Here is a 25,002-nt window from a genome sequence, read left to right as displayed (position 1 = left end):
ATTGCACTTTAAGCATTTGAAGTGGTTACTGATGAAGTCCTCTCAAATATAAGCAACTAAATAAAAGTTTTAAATGTTTAATTAAATTTGGAAACTTTCAGTAAAATCTAAGTATATTAGTACTTTTCAGATTATGTTTATATAAATTATTTTGATATTTTAATACCTTTATTTTCTCACCATTAATTACAATACTGTGTACAGATGAAGACTGTAATTACTACAAATGTAAGTAAAACCATAAATATTATATGTTTTACTATCACATATACATACAACATAATAAAATACTATATATCATAATATCATATATGTAGTTTTCTTACGGACTGAATGTTTGTATCCCTCCCCACTTGCCATGCCCCAATTTGTATGTTGAAACCCTACCCAAGAATGTGATGGTATTAGGAGGTGGGGCCTTTGGAAGTAAATTAGGATCAGATGAGGTCATAAGGGTGGAGCCCTAAGCATGGAATTCGTGCTTTTATAAAAAGTCACAGGAGAGCCAGCTTCCTCTCTCTGCTCCCAGTCATGTGAGATGACAAAAAGTCAGCAGCCTGCAACTGGAAAGAGGACTCACTGGAACTCAGCCATCCTGGCACCCTGATCTTGGACTCCAAGCCTTCAGAACTGTGAGAAAAAATTTTCTGTTCTTTTTATGCTACCAGTCTATGGTATCTGTATAGCAGTCCAAACTGACTAAAACACATTTTATACTTTTATTCATATGAGAACTAAATGCACTAGGTATTAACTTTGTGAAATAGAGCCGGTACTTTAGACAAATGATTTAACTTTCATTACCTAAAAAAAAAAAAAATTATTGAGCAGCTTTTATATTACAAATGCTATAATACAAAGGTTGATAATAATAATACCTGTTTTTTTAATATCTTTATTGGAGTATAATTGCTTTACAATGGTGTGTTAGTTTTTGCTTTATAACAAAGTGAGTCAGTTATACATATACATATGTTCCCATATCTTTTCCATCTTGCGTCTCCCTCCCTCCCACCCTCCCTATCCCACCCTCCCTATCCCACCCTCCCTATCCCACCCTCCCTATCCCACCCCTGTAGGTGGTCACAAAGCACGGAGCTGATCTCCCTATAATACCTGTTTTTAAGGTGCTCACTGTCTAGCTGTTACTAAGACAAACACAAAAATAACATTTGGTGTGAGCTGAGAAAAAAAGTGAGTAATAGAAACTTTGGAATATTTTGTATAAGCAAAAACAAACTAATTTAGTTAAAGCATTCTGAATCAGGGGGATGTAGGAGATAATGGAAATGGATTTGAGTGAGAGTCAGTGGACAAAGGCGTGGAAGTCCATATTCTCATTCATTCATCCATTTCTTCATTTAGCAAACATATTTCAAATACAAACTGTGCATCAAGCATTAAATTCAGTGTTTCAACAAATTTGTCCTCAGATCCCATTATGAGGTTTTAAATAAGAAAATAGTTTGATTATATCAATGTAAAAGTGAGTCAGGGATAACAATGTAGAACAAAACAGGCAGCTGGATAATTGCCTCCACCTGCAAACTTGGCAGCTTCCCTAGACCATCAGAATCAGACAACCTCAAGTATCACCTTGGCGCTGCTCCCTATGGCAGTTATGTGAACTTTGATAAGTCATAAGTGACTTATACTCTATGAGTCTCAAGATTTCATACTTTAAATAAGTTTGATATTTTCCTTGCCATGATTGTTAATTAATTAAGGTTAAAGAGTATTTTTAAAACTCATAGAAAAAGGATTAAAGGCTTATACACTAAAATTTTATGAAACTAATTTTCAATATGTACATTTACAAAGGGAAACAACATGGTATCACTAAAATTTTCTTTTAATTCTTAACCTGAGTTAAGTTTCATTTTTGGTAGTGCTACTGGTACAGAAAAGTTAGACAGTATTAGTTATTTTCCCACAGCATTTCAAATCTTTCTGTATGTTTTGTTGTTGTTGTTATTTGTTTCTTTTAAGAAAGAAATTTTGAGAGGGGAAATAATCTCTTCTTGAATGAAATATTAAAATTTCAATGTTGAATAATGTCAATCTGGAAGGACGTTTCTTATGAGGTACTGTTCTACTCATTCTTGATATATTCAATTTGGGTATTGATTGATTTACATAAGAAACTAGATGGCACATTTAATAATTGTGTGGTCAGGAAAATAGGTGACGGACATAGTAACTGTTTTATGTAAAAGATTCAGGTTCCAGAAGAGATACTAAAAGTTTAGGAGGATGGTCTAATGTGTCAAAAGACCAAAAATAAACAGTAATATCAGAGATTACATATTTATTCTATATGTTGTGTATACTTAACCAATGTTTATAGACTAACAATAGATAAATCATATTTTTATCTGTGATGCATTATTTATGTGCTTTTCCTGTATTATTCTTACATTTAATCCTTATACCAACTCTATGATGCCTATTATGTACATGTTACAGGTGAGAAAATTTCATACGTTGAGTTTAAAACAAACGTGCCCAAGGGCATATAATAAGGTATATCAGAGCCTGATTTACACCAAAGCAGTCTGGATTCTAAATCACACATTTTAAGAATACTAGGGAACAATATATATAGAAAATGTAGAGTAACGCATACTGAAAACTTCTCCATAAGAGCAATGAGAACATTGGCAAATTGTCAATATCAACATTTTCAGAACTCTGGAAATTAATCAAAGAATTTTAGCAATCTGGAGAACATTTATTCAGGAAAAACAAATCTCAGTAACAACATCATGCATTTTGATTTTCTAACTTGTCCATCTCCTTCTCTTAGCATACACTTGCTATGGATTGAATTGTATCCCCCAAAATTATATTTGAAGTTTTAACCTCCAGTCCTCATAATGTGACCTTATTTGGAAATAGAAGCATTGCCAATGTAATTAGTTAAGAAGAGGTCATATTACAATAGAGTGAGCCTTTGATCTAATAAGACTGGCATCCTTATAAGACAAGTAGAAAAGACACAGAGACACTGACACAAGGGGAAAACACCATGCAATAACACAGGCAAAGACTGATAAAGTGTTTTCAGTGCAGCTAAAGCCAAGAAATGCCAAGGATTGGCACCAGAAGTGAGGAAGAAACAAGGATGCATTTTCCCCTATAGTATTCAGGGGAGCAGGCACTGACAATACCTGATTTCAGATTTCAAGCCACCATAACTGAGTCAATACCTTTATGTTGTTTTACCCACTCATTTTGTGATACTTTATTATGGCACCTCTAGGTAGTTAACATAGCACCTACTAAAACAGTCCTAAAATACATGAAGCAAAAACTGTCAGTAGACTTCCAGTTTCCTATTCTGCATGTAAGGAGCTTGGAAGTCACCACTCTGTCATAACTACACATAAAAAGCTGAAAACACTGAAGAATCAACAACTCTTCTGGTATCCATTAGAGAGGGAAAGACAGGGTAAACCATCGCCACCAAGACTGAAGAGACTGACAGGCAAGTACAGAAAGTAACATACCAAAGCATACACAGGTGGAAACCACCACAGGAACCTGAACTGTAGAGGAGAACCTGAACTGTAACTGACAAACTGCTGGAAGCTCAACGTGGACAACTGTGAGAGTTTAAAATGCTAGAAGAATCCAGTTATAGGAGAACCCTTGCATTATTGTGAGATTTGCCTTAAGAAGTTTGACCAGATTCCCACAGGGCAAGTTCCTTTTTTTAAGCTTCCAGCAAGGGGAGGGGAAACGTACCGTTTAGAAATACACCAGAGCACTTGTTCCTCTTAACAAGGCCTGCCCTCAAAGAAAACTGATTAACCAGATCCTAACCATCTGAGATGATTGGAGCCTGACATAGGAAAGAGAAATACCCAAATCTAGCCCACTCTAGCCACTCATCCCATCTAAGGAGGTAGGGAAAAAACCCAAAAAACTGAGAAACTTGTGGAATTCTTGGTCCAGAACACAGGCTCAATAAAAGACTGTATGAAAGACTATATAAAAACTATAAAAGACTATATAAAGACTGTATAAAAGACTGTATAGAAAATCCAAAACACACCACAAAAACTACTAGAACTCACAAATGAATTTGGTAAAGTTGCCGGATACAAATTAATATTCAGAAATCTGTTGCATTTCTATACACTAACACCAAACTATTAGAAAAATACATTTAAAAAAATCCCATTTACAGTTGCATCAAAAGGAATAAAGTATCCAGGAATAAATCTAACTAAGGAGTTAAAAGACATGTACTTGGGGCTTCCCTGGTGGCACAGTGGTTGAGAGTCCACCTGCCGATGCAGGGGACACGGGTTCATGCCCCGGTTCGGGAAGATCCCACAAGCCACAGAGCAGCTAGGCCCGTGAGCCATGGCTGCTGAGCCTGCGTGTCTGGAGCCTGTGCTCCACAACGGGAGAGGCCACAACAGTGAGAGGCCTGCGTACCACACACACACACACACACACACAAAAAAAAAAAGGACACAAAATAATATCAGAAATTAAAGAAAGGAATCACTACATATCCCATAGAAAATAAAAGGATAATAGAGGAATAATATAAACAACTCTAGGCCCACAAGTTTGTTAACCTAGGTGAAATGGAACAATTCCTTGAAAGATAATCTACCAAAATTTACACAAGAAGAAAAGCAATCTGAATATGCCCATATCTATTAAATAAATTAACTCAATAATTAACCTTCTAAAACAGAAAGCACCAGGTCCAGATGTGTGAATTTTACCAAATATTTAAGGAAGAAATTATACCAGTTCTCTGAAGTCTCTTTCAGAGTATAGAAGCAAAGAGAATAGTTTGCTAATTTGACCTCATTCTATGGTCAGCATTACCCTAAAAACAAAACCAGACATTACAAAAAAGGAAATCTATAGACCAAATCTCTCATGAGCATCGATGCTGGTTCAAGATTCAAAAATCAATTACTGTAATCCATCATGTCAACAAAGTAAAAAAAAATCACATGATTATATCAATAGGTGCAGAAAGAGCATTTGAAAAAATTAACACCCATTCATGATAAAAAAAAAACTCTAAGTAAACTAGGAATAGAGAACATTTTCAACTTGATAAAGATGTCTACAAAAATCCACAGATAACATTTTTCTTAATGGTGAGAAACTTGAAGCTTTCTCACTAAGATCAGAAAAAAAGCAAGGATGCCCCCTCTCACCACACCTTTTAAACATCTTATTAAATGTTCTTGCTAATACACTAATAAAAGAAAAGGAAATTATACACTTTGGGAAAGAAGACATAAAACTGTCTTTATTCTCAGATGACATAATCCTCTATGTAGAATATCCAAAAGAACTGACCAAAAACACCTCCTGAAACTAATAAGCAATTATAGCAAGGTATAAGATACTAAAATGATATACAAAAGCCAGTTGCTTTTCAATATGCTAACAATGAACAAGGGGAATTTGAATTTAAAAACACAATGCCATTTACAATAGCATCCTCCAAAAATGAAGTACTTAGGTACTTCTTAGGTAAATACTTAGGTAAATCTACCAAAACATGTACATGATTTGTTTGGGGAAAACTACAAGACTCTAATGAAGAAAATCAAAGAACTAAATAAATGAGAAATGTTTCATGTTCATGGATAGAAACACTCAATACTGTCAAGATGTCAGTTCTTTCCACCTTGATCTATAGATTCAATGCAACCCCTATCAAAATTCCAGCAATTTATATTATGGATATCAACAAACTGATTCTAAAGTTTATATGTAGAGTTTTATGGCATTCATATGGAGAGGCAAAAGACATACCAGACTAGCCAACACAATATTGTTGGAAAAGAACAAAGTCAGAGGAATGATGCTAAACAACTTCAAGGCTTGCTATAAAGGCAAAATAATCAAGACAGTGTGGTACTGGTGAAAGAACAGATAAATAAATAAATGGAACAAAATAGCCCAGAAATAGATATCCATAAATATGGATAATTGATCTTTGACAAAGTGGCAAAGGCAATACAATGGAACAAAGATAGTATCATCAAGAAATTGTGCTGAAATAATTGGACATCTACATGCAAAGAGAAATCTAGATATAGTTTTTTGTTTTTGTTTTTGTTTTCAGTATGTGGGCCTATCACTGTTGTGGCCTCTCCCACTGTGGAGCACAGGCTCTGGATGCGCAGGCTCAGTGACCATGGCTCACGGGCCACGGGCCCAGCTGCTCTGCAGCATGTGGGATCCTCCCGGACCGGGGCATGAACCCATGTCCCAGCGTTGGCAGGTGGACTCCCTGCACCACCAGGGAAGCCCTAGACACAGATTTTATATCCTTCACAAAAATTAACTCAAAATGGATTATAAATCTAAATGTAAGATACAAAAGTATAAAACTCCTAGGAGATAACATAGGAGAAAACCTAGATGACTTCTCATATGTTGATGTCTTCTCTTTTTTCTTTTATTTTCCATTATGGCTTATTAGAGGATATTGAATATAATTCCCTGTGCTATACAGTTGGTCCTTGTTGTTTATTTATTCTATATGTAATAGTTTGCATCTGCTAGTCCCAAACTCCCAATCCATCCCTCCCCACCCATCCTCCTTTGGCAACCACAAGTTTGATCTCTATGTTTTTGGGTCTGTTTCATAGATAAGTTCATTTGTGTCATATTTTAGATTCCACATATAAGAGATATAATATGGTATATGTCTTTCTCTTTCTGACCTCACTTAGTATGATAATCTTTAGGTCCATCCATGTAGCTGCAAAGGGCATTATTTCATCCTTATTTGTGGCTGAGTGATATCCCATTGTGTGTGTGTATATACCACATTTCTTTATCCATTCATCTGCTGATGCACATTTAGGCTATTTCTATGTCTTGGTTATTGTAAATAGTGCTGCTCTGAACAGAGGAGTGCAAGTATCTTTTCGAATTATACTTTTGTTTAGATATATGCCCAGCAGTGGGATTGCTAGATCATATGGCAACTCTATTTTTCATTCTTTGAGGAACCACTATACTGTTCTCCATAGCGACTGCACCAATTTACATTCCCATCAACAGCATAGGAGGGTTCCCTTTTCTTCACACCCTCTCCACCATTTGTTATTCGTAGACGTTTTAATGATGGCCATTCTGACCTGTGTGAGCTGGTACCTCATTGTAGTTTTGATTTTCATTCCTCTAATAATTAGTGATGATGATCATCTTTTCATGTGCCTATTGTTTAGAGAAATACCTGTTTAGGTCTTCTGCCCATTTTTTTACTGGCTTGTTTGTTTTTTTGTTATTGAGTTGTGTGAGCTATTTGTATATTTTAGAAATTAAGGCCTTCTTTGTCACATTGTTTGCAAACATTTTCTCTCAGTCTGTAGGTTGTCTTTTCATTTTGTTTATGGTTTCCTTTGCTGAGCAAAACTTATAAATTTGAATCAGTCACATTTGTGTATTTTGGCTTTTATTTCTATTGCCTTGGGAGACTGACCTAAGGAAACATTGCTACGATTTATGTCAGAGAATATTTTGCCTATGTTCCCTTCTAGGAATTTTATGGTGTCACATCTCATACTTAAGTCTTTTAGCCATTTTGAGTTTATTTTTCTGTAAGGTGAGAGGGTGACTTCTAACTTCATTGATTTACATGTGGCTATCTAACTGTCCTAACAACACTTGCTGAAAAGACTTCTTCCCCATTGTATATTCTTGACTTCTTTGTTGAAGATATATTGACCAAAGGTGTGTGGGTTTATTGTCTGAATATTTGATAGGGATTGCACTAACAACATAGTACTGGAAGTCCTAGTCACAGCAATTAGTTAAGAAAAAGAAATAAAAGGTACCCAAATTGGAAGGGAAGAGATAAAGTTGTCTTTATATGTAGATGACATGATACCATATATAGAAAACCCTAAAGACTCCATACAAAAACTACTAGAATTGATAAACTAATTCAGCAAGGTAGCAGGATACAAGATTAACATACTGAAATCGGTTGTGTTTCTTTACAATAACAATGAAATATCTGAAAGGGAAAGTAAAAAAAACACCTTTTAAAATCACATCAAAAGAAATAAAATACTTAGGAATAAATCTGACCAAAGAGGTGAAAGACATATGCTGAGAACTATAAATCATTGATAAAGGCAACTGAAGATTATTTAAAGAAATTGAAAATTATCCCATGCTCTTGGATTGGAAGAATTAAATATTAATTTATTTTAGAAATTTTTTAAATTAATATTTTATTAAAAAGTGAGCTAAAGATAAAAAAACAGTTTATTTTAATCAGTTTATTACTACAGACCATTTTCTAATCATTATTATGGTAATTGATTCAGACATCACTAATGGGTGTTGAAACTAGTGGGACTAAGTTGACAAAGAGCATAATATTTACATAGCTTCAAAGTATCTCTCTATAAATGATCTATTATTTAGAAAGAGCAAACAGTAACATCTTAGTAAAGAAACTTGGCAGACAGTACCTTAAATAAGTGATCAATTTAACATCATAAATAATGGGACAGCCAAAAACCCATGCCTCCTGATATGATACACTAAGAAGAATAAATTATCACTCTAATTTCCTGTCAAAGCTACATCTACATAATCTGAACATAGTCATAAGGAAACATCACATGAACCTAAATTAAGTTAAATTCTCCTAAATAACTGCCCTGCATTCTAAAACTATCAATGTCATGAAAAACAAAGAAAGTCTGAAACTGTTCCAGAATAAAAGAATTTAGGGACATGTCAGATAAATTCAATGTGAGATTCCAAATACAACCTGGAACTTAATAAATAAAATTAAAATAAAAGCTACAAGTGATTCTTTTTAAAAAAAAAACAAAACTTTTTTTCAATTTTATAAACACTTTCCAAGATATTTTTGTTATTTTATTGTTTACACTTTTCCCCCCCAAACAACCTAACCTAATGTTTGGTGATAGCTGTTATTATTATGGTTAACATTGGTGACTACTGACTTGAATAGGGCACAATTGATATTTCTGATGAGCTGGTAATTTTCTATATCTTGCTATGGGTGGTAGTTACAGAGATGCACACTTTTAAAATTACATTTATCATTACATTTAAGATTTGTAAATTTCATATATTATCATTCAATAACAAGTTAAAATAATAAACCAGTTATTTTGAGTTCTTTGTCCAACAACATCAATAATTACATTGTATGTGGGTTTATTTCTATTGATTTATTTATTTTTCCTCGTGATTTCAGTCATTTGGTCATGTCTGGAATGTTGATTAATTTTATACTGAGTGCTGAGAATGTGTATGAACAATTGTAAAGAGAGTATCAGTTTTTTCTAGCAGAGAGATAAAACACAAGTAAATGATCTGATACAAATTGGAATTAAGACATTTCAAGGATGGATTTCAGATTTTTGAGAAAAAAGCTTTGTTTGGATTTTTAGCCTTTTTAGCAGATTTGCTATTTAGTTTTATTCCATTTTATCTATTATTATTATCCTCCTCCTCCTCATCATCATTTGCTTTTTTGTTCTTGTCCCTGACATGCACAGCTTAGAAATCAGAAAATGTCATGAGGAAAAAGCCGCAGGCAGAATGTTAGCTGATTTCTCTGGCTTCCCTTTTGGTCTGTGAAAGAAAAAAAAACTGTTTTCTGTCAACTTACAAAATCTTTCACTCTGACACCAAATGTGTGTGTGCGTGGGGGTGCGGGGGGCTTTCACAGAACAAGCTGTTCTTTAATTATCTGTTGATACCAACTGGTTGTCCTGCAGTTTAATTCAGTTCTGACATTACTATTATACCTGGGCTCAACATAGATACCACAGGTTAAGGGTTTAGTCCCACAAGACTGTCCCCACTGCACATGCCAATCCCAAGTCCCAGGGTATCACCTGTGCTGCTGGCGAATAGGCCACAAGTCAGAGGTTTTCATGACCCCTTCCTTGGGTTCAATAATTTGCTACAGCAGCTCCCAGAACTCAGGAAAATAATTTACCTACTTGAGTCTGACTTTATTTTAAAAGGATAAAATTCAGAAACAGCTAGATGGAAGAGATGCTTAGGTTAAGGTGTGTGGGAAGGGATGTCGACTCCATGCCCTTTTTAGGCATGCCACCTTCCCAGCACCTCCACGTGTTCACCAACCTGGAAGCTCTCCAAACTCACTTATCTAAGATTTTTATGGAGGCTTCATCACACAGGCAGGATTAATTCAACCTTCAGTTTCTCTCTACAGTCCCTCTAGAGCAGAGGTCGGTGATGGGGCTGAAACCTTCAACCCCCTAATCACATGGATGGTTCCCCTGGCAACCTGTCCCCAACTTGCAGTTATTTAAGGACTTTATAAGAATTGCCTCATTAACATAAACTCAGGTGTGGTTGAAAGAAGTTTGTTATGAATAACAAAAGACAATTCATTCACCTTTATTGCTTTGGAGCTATTTCAGGAACCAAAGACAAAATAGCAAATATTATAACAAAGATGTTCCCATGTTTCTTATCACTTAGGAAATTACAATTGTGTTAGGAGCTACTTCCAGGAATGAGGATGAAGATTATATATATATATATATATATATATATATATATATATATATATATATATATATATATATATATATATATTAATCATAATATCACTCCGGAAACCTGTTTTCTCAAATCTTGACTATTTTAGTAACGCCAAAATCTAGTCTTTTTCTTCTCAGTCAAGAGAGTCTTCCACAAGTTTTGTTCACACAACTTTCTATTTCTTCTCTATGCCACTTGATTTGAAATGGCAAATGCCCTGAGGGGCATAAAGGGTAATCAATATAGGGCTCACCTCTATATACAGTCATCACTCAGTATCCACAGGGATTTTTCCCAGGACCCGCTGCAGATACCAAAATTTGAGTATGCTCAAGTCCCTTATGTAAAATAGCATAGTATTTGCATATAACCTATGCACATCCTCCCTTATACTTTAACTTATTTCTAGATTACTTACAAATTATCTCTATATTACTTACAATACCTAATACAATGTAAATGCTATGTAAATAGTTGCCTACAAGCAGCAAATTCAAGTTTTGCTGTTTCAAACTTTCTGGAATTTGTTTTATGAATTCTTCCACCATCTGTTGTTGAAGGCACAGTTGCAAAGTCTCCAAATCTTTTCAAACAGTGTTTTCCCAAGCTATGTCATTATTTTAAGTGTGATGACAAACTATCAATACTTCTTCATACCTAAATTTAAATAGATTTTCCAGTAATACATATACTGCAAAATTTGATATTTTTTCTGATAAAATGAAAAGGCAGCTGTTTAATCATGTAAGAAAATGCTTGTTTAGTTGACAAATAAATTACAAACCACATATATCATATTTCTTTTTGAAACTAATTGCATGTAAAAATGCAAGTTGGAATGTATTTTTTATATCAACCATAGATAAAACTTCTTTCTGACATGATGTTTTGATATCCATAATTTTTATAAATAAAATAACTGTCTTTTAAGAGATAATTGTTTTAAAAGTCAGGGTAAAAGACAAACTGTATTTAATGTGATTATTGATATGGTTGGATTCAAATCTCCCATTTCCTATTTGTTTTCTATTTGCCCTATGTGTTCTCTGGTTGCCTTGGTATTTATAGTATATATTTTTAACTTCACCTAGTCTACCTTCAAGTGATATTATACTTCATTGTTAGTATAAACAGCATAGAACACTATACTTTCATTTCTCTCCTCCTGACATTTGTATTATTGTTGTCATTTATTTTACTTTTGGATATATTATGAATCCCACAATATATAGTCATTATTTTTATTTAAATAATTGGATTTTTTAAAGATTTAAATATTTATTTTTAAAATGTCTTTTATGTTTAACAGTATGATAATATCAGTGGTTTTAAATCTGAAACTGAGCAAGACCCTTCTGGGCCTTCCCTGGGATAGACCTTCACCTCCATGCCCACCCCCCACCCCTGTGTTCCCCATCTCTTGTTTGTAGAAAAGCTTTAGCCTCCAAGGCCTTCTCTGAGTTCCAAAGAACAAATTTAATCAGAGAAGTGAGAAAATGCAGAAACAAAGGAAAATAGTCAAGCAACACAAAATAATAATAGTTTAGCCATAAAAATAAGTCAAAGACTTTTATTTCCTCTTCAAGGATTATAAATAACACTCTGAGCCATATCTTTGAGTTGTTTTGTAGATATTAAAACCCCCACCAAGTGGAAAAAGTTAACTGCATGCTGACCACAAGCACATAGACCCCAGACCAGTTAGAATCAGAAAGTTGATGGTGTTAACTCCCAAAAGCACAGAGAGTCCCATACAGGATAAATCCAAGGAGAAACATGCAAAGACACATATTAATCAAACTATCAAAAATTAAATACAAAAAAAAAACCCATTAAAAGCAGCAGGGGGAAAGCAACAAATAACATACATGGGAATTCCCATAAGGTTAACAGCTGATCCTTCAGCAGAAGTTCTGCAAGCCAGAAAGGAGTGGCAGGACATATTTTAAGTGATGAAAGGGAGAAACAAACAAGCAAGATCACTCTACCCATCAAGGAACTCATCCAGCTTCAATGGAGAAATTCAAAACCTTTACAGAAAAGCAAAAGCTAAGACAGTTCAGCACTACCAAACCAGCTTTACAACAAATGCTAAAGGAACTTCTGTAGGCAGGAACCACAAGAGAAGGAAAAAACCTACAGTAACAAACCCAAAACAATTAAGAAAGTGGTAATAGGAATGCAGATATTGGTAACTACCTTAAATGTAAATGGATTAAATGCTCCAACCAAAAGACACAGACTGGCTGAATGGATACAAAAACAAGACCTGTATATATGCTGTCTACAAGAGACCCACTTCAGACCTAGGGACATATACAGACTGAAAGAGAGGGGATGGAAAAAGATATTCCACACAAATGGAAATCAAAAATAGACTTTAAAGCAAAGACTATTACAAGAGACAAAGAAGGACACTACATAATGATCAAGGGATCGATCCAAGAAGAAGATATAACAATTGTAAATATTTATGCACCCAACATAGGAGCACCTCAATACATAAGGCAAATGCTAACAGCCATAAAAGGGAAAATTGACAGTAACACAATCATAGTAGGGGACTTTAACACCCCACTATCACCAATGGACAGATCACCAACGTGAAAATAAGGAAACACAAACTTTAAATGACACATTAAACAAGATGGACTTAATTGATATTTATAGGACATTGCATCCAAAAACAACAGAATACACTTTCTTCTCAAATGCTCATGGAACATTCTCCAGAATACATCATATCTCGGGTCACAAATCAAGCCTTGGTAAATTTAAGAAAATTGAAATTGTATCAAGTATCTTTTCTGACCACAAAGCTATGAGACTAGGTATCAATTACAGGGAAAAATCTGTTAAAAAAATACAAACACATGGAGGCTAAAAATACACTACTAAATAACCAAGAGATCACTGAGGAAATCAAAGAGGAAATTTAAAAATACCTAGAAAAAATTGACAATGCAAACAAAATGACCCAAAACCTATTGGATGAAGCAAAAGGTGTTGTAAGAGGGAAGTTTACAGCAATACAATCCTACCTCAAGAAACAAGAAACATCTCAAACAAGCTGAACTTACACCTAAAGAAATTAGAAGAACAAAAACCCCCAAAGTTAGCAGAAGGAAAGAAATCATAAAATCAGAACAAACATAAATGAAAAAGAAATGAAGGAAAAAATAGCAAAGATAAATAAAACTAAAAGCTGGTTCTCTCAGAAGATAAACAAAATTGATAAACCACTTGCCAGACTCATCAAGAAAAAAAAGAGAGAAGACACAAATCAATAGAATTAGAAAGGAGAGAGGACAAGTAACAACTGAAAAGGTAGAAATACAAAGGATCATGAGAGATTACTACAAGCAACTATATGCCAATAAAATGCACAACCTGGAAGAAATGGACAAATTCTTAGAAAACACAACTTTCTGAGACTGAACCAGGGAGAAATAGAAAATATAAACAGACCAATAACAAGCATTGAAATTGAGCCTGTGATTAAAAATCTTCCAACAAACAAAAGCCCAGGACTACATGGCTTCACTGGGGAATTCTATCAAACATTTAGAGAAGAGCTAACACCTATCCTTCTCAAACTCTTCCAAAATATAGCAGAGGGGGGAACACTCCCAAACTCATTCTACAAGGCCACCATCACCCTGATACCAAAACGAGACAAAGATGTCAGAAAGAAAGAAAACTACAGGCCAATATCACTGATGTACATAGTTGCAAAACTCCCCAACAAAAGAATAACAAAAATAATCCAATAGCACATTAAAAGGATCACATACAATGATCAAGTGGGGTTTATCCCTGGAATGCAAGGATTCTTCAATATATGCAAATCAATCAATGTGATACATTATATTAACAAACTGAAGGGGGAAAATCATCTCAATTGATGCAGAAAAAGCTTTGGGCAAAATTCAACACCTATTTATGATAAAAGCCCTCCAGAAAGTCAGCATAGGACAAACTTACCTCAACATAATAAAGGCCATATATGACAAACCCACAATCAACACCATCCTCAATGGTGAAAAACTGAAACCATTTCTTCTAAGATCAGGAACAAGACAAGGTTGTCCACTCTCACCACTATTATTCAACATAGTTTTGGAAGTTTTAGCCACAGCAATCAGAGAAGAAAAAGAAATAAAAGAATCCAAATCAGAAAAGAAGAAGTAAAGCTGTCACTGTTTGCAGATGATATGATAGTATACATAGAGAATCCTAAAGGTGCTACCAGAAAACGACTAGAGCTAAGCAATGAATTTGGTAAAGTAACAAGACACAAAATTAATGCACAGAACTCTCTTGAATTCCTCTACACTAAAGATGAAAAATATGAAAGAGAAATTAAGGAAACACTCCCATTTACCATTGCAAAAAAAAGAATAATATACCTAGGAATAAACCTACCTAAGGAGACAAAATACCTGTATGCAGAAACTGTAAGACACCGATGAAAGAAAGTAAAGATGATACAAACAGATGGAGAGATATACCATGTTCTTGTATTGGAAGAATCAACATTGTGAAAATGACTCTACTACCCAAAGCAATCTACAGATTCAATGCAATCCCTATCAAACTACCAAGGGCATTTTTCTCAGAACTAGAACAAAATATTTCACAATTTGTATGGAAACACAAAACACCCTGGACAGAAAAAGCAATCTTGAGAAAGAAAAATGGAATGGGAGGAATCAGGCTCCCGCACTTCAGACCAAACTACAAAGCTACAGTAATCAAAACAGTATGGTACTTGCACAAAACCAGAAATATAGATGAATAGAATGGGATAGAAAGCCCAGAGATAGGGCCTCCCTGGTGGTGCAGTGGTTAAGAGTCCGCCTGCCGATGCAGGGGATACGGGTTCGTGCCCCGGTCTGGGAGGATCCCATATGCCGCGGAGCGGCTGGGCCCGTGAGCCATGGCCGCTGGGCCTGTGCATCCGGAGCCTGTGCTCTGCAACGGGAGAGGCCACAACGGTGAGAGGCCCACGTACCGCAAAAAAAAAAAAAAAAAAAAAAAAAAAAGAAAGCCCAGAGATAAACCCATGCATATATGGTCACCTTATCTTTGATAAAGGAGGCAACTATATACAATGGAGAAAAGACAGCCTCTTCAATAAGTGGTGCTTGGAAAACTGGACAACTACATATAAAAGAATGAAATTAGAACACTCCCTAGCACCATACACAAAAATAAACTCAAAATGGATTAAAGACCTAAATGTAAGGCCAGACATTATAAAACTCTTAGAGGAAAACATAGGCAGAACACTCTTTGACATAAATCACAGCAAGATCCTTTTTGACCCACCTCCTAGAGAAATGGAAATAAAAAAAAATAAACAAATGGGACCTAATGAAACTTATAAGCTTTTGCACAGCAAGGAAACCATAAAGAAGATGAAAAGACGACACTCAGAATGGGAGAAAATATTTGAAAATGAAGCAAATGATAAAGGATTAATCTCCAAAATATACAAGCATCTCATGCAGCTCAATATCAAAAAAACAAACAACCCAATCCAAAAACGGGCTGAAGACCTAAAGAGACATTTCTCCAAAGAAGATATACAGATTGCCAGCACACACATGAAAGGATGCTCAACATCACTAATCATTAGAGAAATGCAAATCAAAACTACAGTGGTGTGTCACCTCACACCAGTCAGAATGGCCATCATCAAAAAATCTAGAAACAGTAAATGCTGGAGAGGTTGTGGGGAAAATGGAACCCTCACGCACTCTTGGTGGGAATGTAAATTGATACAGCCAGTATGGAGGGTCCTTATAAAACTAAAAATAGAACTACCATACAATCCAGAAATCCCACTACTAGGTATATACCCTGAGTAAAACATAATTCAAAAATAGTCATATATGACAATGTTCATTGCAGTTCTATTTACAATAGCCAGGATATGGAAGTAACCTAAGTGTCCATCAACAGATGAATTGATAAAAAGATATGGCACATATATACAATGGAATATTACTCAGCCATAAAAAGAAAAAAATTGAGATATTTGTAGTTAAGTGGATCTCTCTAGAGTCTGTCATACAGGGTGAAGTAAGTCAGAAAAGGAAAAATACTGTTTGCTGACACATATATATATGGAATCTAAAAAATATATATATTGTTCTCAAAACCTAGGGGCAGGACAGGAATAAAGATGCAGACGTAGAGAATGGACTTGATCACACAGGGAGTGGGATGGGTAAGATGGGACGAAGTGAGAGAGTGGCATGGAAATATATACACTACCAAATGTAAATAGATAGCTAGTGGGAAGCAGCTACATAACACAGGGAGATCAGCATAGTAATTTGTGACCATCTAGAGGGGTGGGATAGGGAAGGTGGGAAGGAGATGCAAGAGGGAAGAGAGATGGAGATATATATATATGAATAGCTGATTCACTTTGTTATACAGCAGAAACTAACATACCATTGTAAAACAATTATACTCCAATAAAGATGTTAAAAAAAAAAAAAAGGAAACCAATGACTCAGAAATGACCATTTTCCCACATTCTCTCTCTGATTATAAACCTTAAAGATTTCTTCCTTATATTGAATTAAAATCTGCTTTTTCCCTTCCCAGTGACTTCTTTCTGTTAACCTTATTTCAATCTTCCGCTACACAGAAGCCTTCTACTTGACTGGCCTCTATATGAGATGGCAATTACCCCCTTTCCCAAGTTAATGTTCTCCAGTCTTTCCACAAGAGCTAAATATCACTTTAGATGATAGGTAGGTAGGTAGATCGATCGATCGATCGATCGATAGATAGATAGATAGATAGATAGATTTCTCAAAGGAGACACTATTGAAATTTCAGGAGGGACCATTCTTAATTGTGTAGAATTCACCAATGCAATATCAGATACGTAACATTCTTGCCCCTTTTCTTAAATTCCAAGTAGCGTTTATAACTCATTGTGACAACTACAAAATAGCCCTCAGGCATTTCTAAACACCCCCTGGGTTTGGTATAGTTCTGATTGTAACCACAAACATCCTTAGCCTATTAACATTCTTCTGTATGAATCCGAGTTTTTCACAAAACTAATGTCTTCCTAGAACTGAATGAAATGTAACTTATAGAACATAGTGGAATTATCCTTTTAGTTTTCTTCTTGACACTATATATCTATGTTATTATTGTGTCAAAGTTTTGATATTCTATTTTAACACATATTGATCTCTTAGTCAATTGAATTTCCAAGGTCATTTTCACATGTGCTGCTGTTAAGTCGTATTGCTCTGATTTTGGACATAAGAGGTTGTACCAAAGAGCAAGGATTTTTATACTTAGTCCTACTACATGTTTCTTTGGACAAATTGCCCAATTTTTTAAACTTTTGAGGATATCATGTTGCCACACACCACTGCTTAGTGTTTATAACAAGTCTAGCTTTATTTCAATTCAGAGACATTATTTTTGATATTTTCCATCAAAATTTACATAGAAATTATCTGATGACCCTAGCCTTCCTAACTCTGGATACTCTTTTTTCTTCTTGGCACTTCCTATAAGTTATAATTATTTTGTTTGTTTGTCTGTCTTTTGTCCTTCACACGATGATGTTACCTTAACCAGGCCTCATGTTGCCTTAACCACTGTTTGACCCTTAACACCCAGCACATAATTAGCCCACACTTGGTGCCTGGAGAGGTATTGTTAATTTTGTATCCAATGTATGAGATTTTTCTTACAAGTTTATTCATGTAAGAGAATAATTGTCCAAATAATTCATAGAACTTGAAGGCAGATCACTGCAGCTGTTTGAGATCTTCTTCAGGCCAAACTAACTTGTTACCATAACTTACGTACTGTCATTCATCAGTTTCGAATTCAACTGTTTACAATACTAGTGCTAAACATCTAGTATTCCTGGCTCTCACCTCCTTCAGTAAATCATAGAAAAATATTTGTGCAGAAGCAATTTGCTTTTGCCAACAAAATACAGTTGAAATAGCGTGTGTCCATTCCGAGTAGAAATTTAAAGTGTCAGTATTTGCTGTGTTCTCTTCTTCTTGAATGATACTCTAAAAATCAAATAACTAGATGGAACTCTGTTAGTCTTTGTCTCTGACTACACTAGACAGAGAACGTTTTCAACCCAAGATAGACATGTAGCTTCAGTGAGAAATGTATTATTGGGGAGCAATTCTCCATGGAGTTTCTACTTGTCTGTCTTGTGACTGTTTTGTCCTAGACTATCCTTTCCAAGACATTTGTGTAGAAAAAACTCCAGGATAATGTGAGTAGTGGCTTTCTCTAGGGTAGAAGGCAAATTTTTTTACTGACCAGGAAAATAAAGATAATGTCCCTCTCTGGAGAAATGGGACAGGTTTGTTTGCACCTGTTTTTATAATATTGGGGTTTTCCTAAGCTCAGGTTTCCTCATTTGGCATAGAACCATTGTGTGTGCTGAGTATACCTGAGACACTTGCCATCATATTCTTGGGACTTGCAGGGAAAAGGTAACAGATACAAATATAGCTCATGCTGCCTTCTGTGCTTTGAATAAAGAAAATATTTTGCCTGTAACCCAGGAATCTTGTGTCTTCTGCCAGCATATCTGAAACTGTTGTAGGCTATTTGGTTAGCTCACAAAAAGGGTAAAAATCTCAGTCCCTTTAAGGTTCTTTATTTTTGTCTTATTTTAAGATAATGTGATATGGGAGAAGTCATTAGTTACTGTAAAATAACCTAAAGTATTCTGACTAATGCCCTAACCATTGATACTTCCCTTAGCTTTTATTTCTGTTCATTTTCATAACATTAAATGGGGCTTTGTTAGTATCACTGGCTAAGGATGGATGAGACAGATGATGAGAGAATGTCCCAGGATGTGTTAGAACTTGGAAATTGGGATACAGACAATAGGCTACATTATTGATCAGAGATTGTGAAGTCCATTATGTGTCAGCTTAAGTTTCGTGATTAAAGGGAGTAAGGACTTAGTAACTTCTTGAGCAATCCGGAGAGTTGGATATTAGATATATAAGATGTATTAGAGATATAAGACTTTAAATGTAAGAAAATGGAAGCTCAAAAATTATATGACTTTGACAGTTAATCAAGTGGTTAGTAAATGATTCAGATCTACTAGCCAAGTTACCCAGACACTAGTCATTGTTCACTTTCCACTATATACTGCTGTCTTTGTTCCCTCACATGGTTCCCTCATTTGCTCATTCAATGAGTGTTCTCTTATTGAGTACATTCTACGTGCCAAATAGTATGCTAGATGTAGTAACAAAGACACAATTCCATCATTATGAAATTTCAGTCATTGGTCTTATAAGCTGGAGACACGTTTCTATAGATAAGGGCCAGAAACTTTTACAATAATACCATGTAAATAATTAGACCAGAAACTAATTCTTAAGAGACTATCTAGTTGGAGGTTGCTTGTATAATCTTATACTCTTCTATGTAAACTCATGTACCCTAATTAAAATATGAGAACATAACGTTATTTAGACTTCCTTTGGTTTCATAAAGTAATTTATATAGTACTTTATATTAAAAAGTAAGAGTCATATGTCAGTTCACTTACATATTAATCATAACACATAGGTAATGCACAACAGAAGAAAGATCATGAGTGTTGACTTCAGAACATCATGGAGTGAATAGAGTACAGGTATCTATACTGTAGACTTGAGCATTTACCTAATCTCTTGAAACTTCTTCATCAGGAAATGGAGATACTTGATCAGCTTGATAAGATAATATACAACTTTTGGCACATTCTAAAACTGAATACATATTAATTATCTTTCTTTTTATGAAGCCACTTTTGAATGAAGAAAAGCAAGTATTACTTATATAGTCAACATGCATTCAGTACATGGGCAAGCTTGCAATTTTATAGCCAGTTATGGTTCACATCTTCACATGATTTATTTTACTTGATCTTCACAACAGAAACTGTGAAGCTCAAATAATAAATTTATCATTACTAAGTCCAAAATATGAATGACACAGTTCCTGTGTGAGATTATAAATTTGCTGTAGAATATAACATATATCTAAGCATGATATAAATATGACATAAAACAGACAAGGAATATTATATAACCAAAGAAACCCTGAAGTCCAGAAAAGGGTGATATCATATCTTATTTGAACACAAAGATTCTTAAGAGGGAGAGTAGATAACACTACCATTCTACATCCCAGAAAGCTATAAGTAATGTATAGTTTTTGTTTGTGAGTTTGTTTATAATTCCTAGAAGTCATGTATGTCCTGACTGACCGAGAATTTAGTTAATAATGTAACAATTTTGTGACATAATGTAAACCTCAACTTTTAAACTTCAACTTACAGTCTGTTATTGTACTAAATAAAACAAGGAATTTAAGCCATATAGGGCTCTCTGAGGCCAAATAGGTGCAGAAACATGTTTGAAAGCCTTCCAAAGAAGAAAATATATGGCTTATGCTGTCTACAATGGCAAATAAAAGAGGTTCATTATCATCAGCTGATATGGTACTCATCCTGCACAAAGCGTGCCACATAATATAGAGAGGAATTTTGAGGAAGTGAGAACATAAGGAACTTATTCTTGGGAAACTTATAAATTAATATAAAAGTTAGTTTAAAAAAGACATGGAAATATATGTGTATATATTTGTATTGTGTAGCTATTAGAAACAGGTAAATGAGTACACCTTAGTTCTTATTTCTTTATAAACATCATGATGTTGAAACATTACTGGGTATCCTGGAGTCATCTGCTCTATTGGAATTAATTTGGGAAGATTGCCTAAAAGAGATGAAGTGTGGGCACAGGTATTTAGATCATCTTCAGAAACTCCAGTATGAATTTGACTATAGTGATTTGATTGATTTCTTAAAAATGTCCTTGCCAATTTCAAGTTAGTTGGAAAGATTGTACTCTATTTGTACCCTCCTTGCATTTCCTAATTGGAGCAGGTAAAAGACAAGGCAAATCATTTTGTCATTAAATTTCAGATTAGGAAATTATGATGAAAGTCAGTATTCCTTGAAATAAAAAAAGTAAAATAATTGATGAGAAAGGGAAAACCTGTGAATCTACCCAGCTGTAGAATCCTTCAGGGATGAAAGACCAAAAGAGTAGATGTGATTCTGATAGCGAATTTACCACTAATGTGAATACTGATCTCTTTACCCCTGGAGACTACTTCTATTGCAGGTATTATCATTGAAAAAGGACTTTAATTCAGACATGTCTAATTACACTATAGGTTAATTCTATTAACTAGAAAATCTCCAAAGGACTTTAACATTTCTATTAAATAAGTTTAAGCGATCTAACCAAATTGCTAATGATTGCCTTTCATTACAAAGCAGAAACTGTTTGATGAATTTGCTCTTCCTTCTGGAACACTGGGACAAAGATTTGATTTTGAGGGCAATAACAATTTATTGCAATTACCCTAATGCATGGTAAAAATGGTAGTATTATGTATAGTCTGTATTCTTCCCAGTGATTGCTTCCTTTGCTATTGTCATCCTCCTGTGTAGGTGCAAAGAGCCTCTTATTAGCAATAAAACAAATAATGATAAAATAAATGGGCTTACTTACTCATAAGTGTAAGAAAGGCTCATCTGCAGTATTGACGGAGTCAGAAAGTTTTCTTTCATTGAAGCCATCCTGTTGTAATAGACAAATACCAGCTTTTCTATACACAGTGCGTCTGAATGTTGTTATTTTTCTTTTCTAACCTTTCAGTGTTGGTCTAGACGCCTTAGAACAATTAGAACAGTTAAGATTCATTATAGTTGTTTGTTCTGGCTCTGCCTGAGCATTTAACGTACCTTTATTTTCATGTTGAAGAATGTTAATATCCCATTTCTAGTCCTCCTCTCACAACTTTGGAAATTTCCCATTCATCATTTAATTCAGTGTTTTCATTCAGTGCTTAATAAGAGTTCAGCTCAGTGCAAACCACTGGGGAGAACAATACCAATAAAACACAGCACCTTATATCCAGGAGTTTACAACTTAAGTTTAAGTAGACTTGAACAGAGATAATTACAATATGGAAGCCTGGATGATATGCAGCTGGCTATCTGAGGTTGCCTTGCAACTGGAACCTAAGTATTTGTGACTAATTCCAGGAAAACAAATCAGTTCAAAGTAAGGAAGAAGTAGAAACACTCACTGTATGGGTTTACATGACCACACTATCTGAGATGCAGATTGGGCAAAAAATGGAAAGGTTTCATGTAAAGTCATGACTTCAACCTGTATGTACAAGGGGAGGTCTGTAGAAATAATAAGCAGTTTCAAGTGTAGGAAATAGGAAAGTATAATATTTAAGACTGAAGGGTCAAATGATGAGTTCAACAAGGTAGAAATAGGATGCGGTATATGATATAAACTGGTAATTGCAGAGAAACCACAAGGGAATCTATAAAAGTGATTAATGGTAGCTCATTAAAGAGAAGGAGGGAGGAGATATGGGGATATAGGCATACATATAGCTGATCCACTTTTTTATACAGCAGCAACTAACACAACATTGTAAAGCCATTATACACCAATAAAGATGTTAAAACTAAATAAATAAAGAGAAGGAAGACAATGGGGGGAAAAGGAAAGGAGGGAGGTAAGAAAAAGGCTTTCCACTGAGAAAACATGGAATTATTAGAATCCATTTAAATAATTTTTTTCGGAAGTATGGCCTACCCACTACCTAGTCATAACTCCCTAGGACATCTATCTTACAAAAATGACTATGCAAAAAGTCTATCATACAGTGAATTGAAATTCAATCCTGTGCCTCATTCTGCCTTGTCTTGCCTGTCCTCATTATCCTGCTTATAATGTTAATATGAATGTGAGGGTCATGGTTCCCAGCTCTGCCCTCTACTCAGAAATGAATAAAGAAACTGTAAAAAAAAAAAAAAAAAAAAAAAAAAGATAGATAGGAGGATACAAGTGGAGTGCCTCAAGTTGCCTAAGTGTGGAAGAAAAAAAAAAAAAAAGGACCTCTTAGGACCTCTGGTTCTACTATCAGAACCAGAGTTCTGCTATGGTCAACATGTAGAGAAGAACAAGATGAAAATGCAAGCATTAGGTGAGAGTATGGGGTGGTGGTGGGGAACATGTTAGAGGGGAGAGGAAAAAGAATGAACTAAAGTGTATAAACAAATAAGAATCATGTGTTCGAAATTATTAGGGTTCTTTCCTCAGGACTAGCATGCATGTCATAATTTGTTCACACCACCACCACCAATCATTGTATATAAAATCTCTTTATGCATCAGGCATGATACCTTACATATACTATCTTCTGGAATCCTCCTGACAATGCATCAATACAATATCTATACATTTAGAGACACCCTTTTCTTCAGATTATGTGGGTCTTCCTCTTTTATGCTATCCCTTATGCAAGAGTAAGAGTCACAACAATTATTTAAGAGGACATTTATTACATTCAACTCAAAGCTACTTGTTACAAAGAAATATATACATCAAGCAAAGTAAGTTTTCAAATTTTAGTAGTCTCTGTAAATTACCAGTGTCTCTAAAATGATTCTCCTTTAATTATAACCTTTCCATAATCATCAAGAATCCAGTATCTTCTCTCTGATAGGCAGCCAGGAAAGGGCATCAGCAGGCTTGTATTCCTGATTCTAGTTTTTCAATTCTGGAGAAAGTAAAGGCTAACACTTAAAATGGCCCCAACCATTGCTAATTAACTAGCAAAAATAGATGATGTCATTGTTCATCTAACTTTCACTAAGCATTCAGACTTTGATGAAGCCAGTTTTCAGCTCAGCCACAAGCAGCCAGAAAAAAATGTCTAAGGCTGGCTGCTATCACTGCAAGTTTAGTTGGCATCATACAAGGGGATACAGGACAAAGACGAAGAATTAAGATTATAAGTGTCATTCAAAAAGTAAATGAGATTTAGGAAATCTCCATTATGTTTTTGTTTTTTCTTGAGTTAAGACACCTTAACCTTAAAGTTAAAAACCCAGTTCCCTGACATAAAGCAATTTATTCAGATTACAGATAATGCTAACAGTTGTCAGCATTTTCAATGGCAAATGGTAGGCTTTTATGCTATGCTTGTGGGTATGTGTGTACAGGGAGGTATGTGAAGATATACTGACTTTGAGGCATGTCTTGTGGACTGCTACAGGGTAAGGAGAGGGAGAGAAAAGGGAAGAATAAACTTCCTTTGTTTTTCTTTGTCCCCCCATCTTTCATTACCAATATTTTTTCTCTAGGTCAGTAGCCATTCACCTTCACAACCCCTGAAACTTTCCTCCCCTAGTTCTTTTCATGCAGGCTATTTAGCTTCAAATTGAATAACATGTGACTGAATTGTCAGAAATCTATCACCTATCTCTCAATCTAGTCCAAATTTCTACGATGTATCTTTTCTGTGCATCTAGGT

General features: G+C 34.9%; 1 long non-coding RNA gene across 7 annotated transcripts in view; it reads left to right on the top strand.

The window, feature by feature from the left end:
• The first annotated feature begins 531 nt into the window (after positions 1 to 531).
• The window catches only part of LOC132491000 (uncharacterized), a 209,875-nt gene continuing 185,404 nt past the window's right edge, over positions 532 to 25,002 (top strand). For 6 of the 7 annotated variants that reach the window (XR_009532628.1, XR_009532630.1, XR_009532625.1 and 3 more), the window contains exon 1: positions 532 to 632. This is a non-coding gene — a long non-coding RNA (uncharacterized LOC132491000). Of the gene's footprint in view, positions 633 to 1,131; positions 1,195 to 25,002 lie in introns of those variants that run through there. The other variant, XR_009532631.1, reaches the window with a different exon arrangement.

This window comes from Mesoplodon densirostris, chromosome 5 (genome assembly GCF_025265405.1).
Source record: "Mesoplodon densirostris isolate mMesDen1 chromosome 5, mMesDen1 primary haplotype, whole genome shotgun sequence".
Classification (NCBI taxonomy): Eukaryota; Metazoa; Chordata; class Mammalia; order Artiodactyla; family Ziphiidae; genus Mesoplodon; species Mesoplodon densirostris.
The sequence above is the reverse complement of the archived record's forward strand: the minus strand, read 5'-3'. Positions and strand labels throughout refer to the sequence as shown.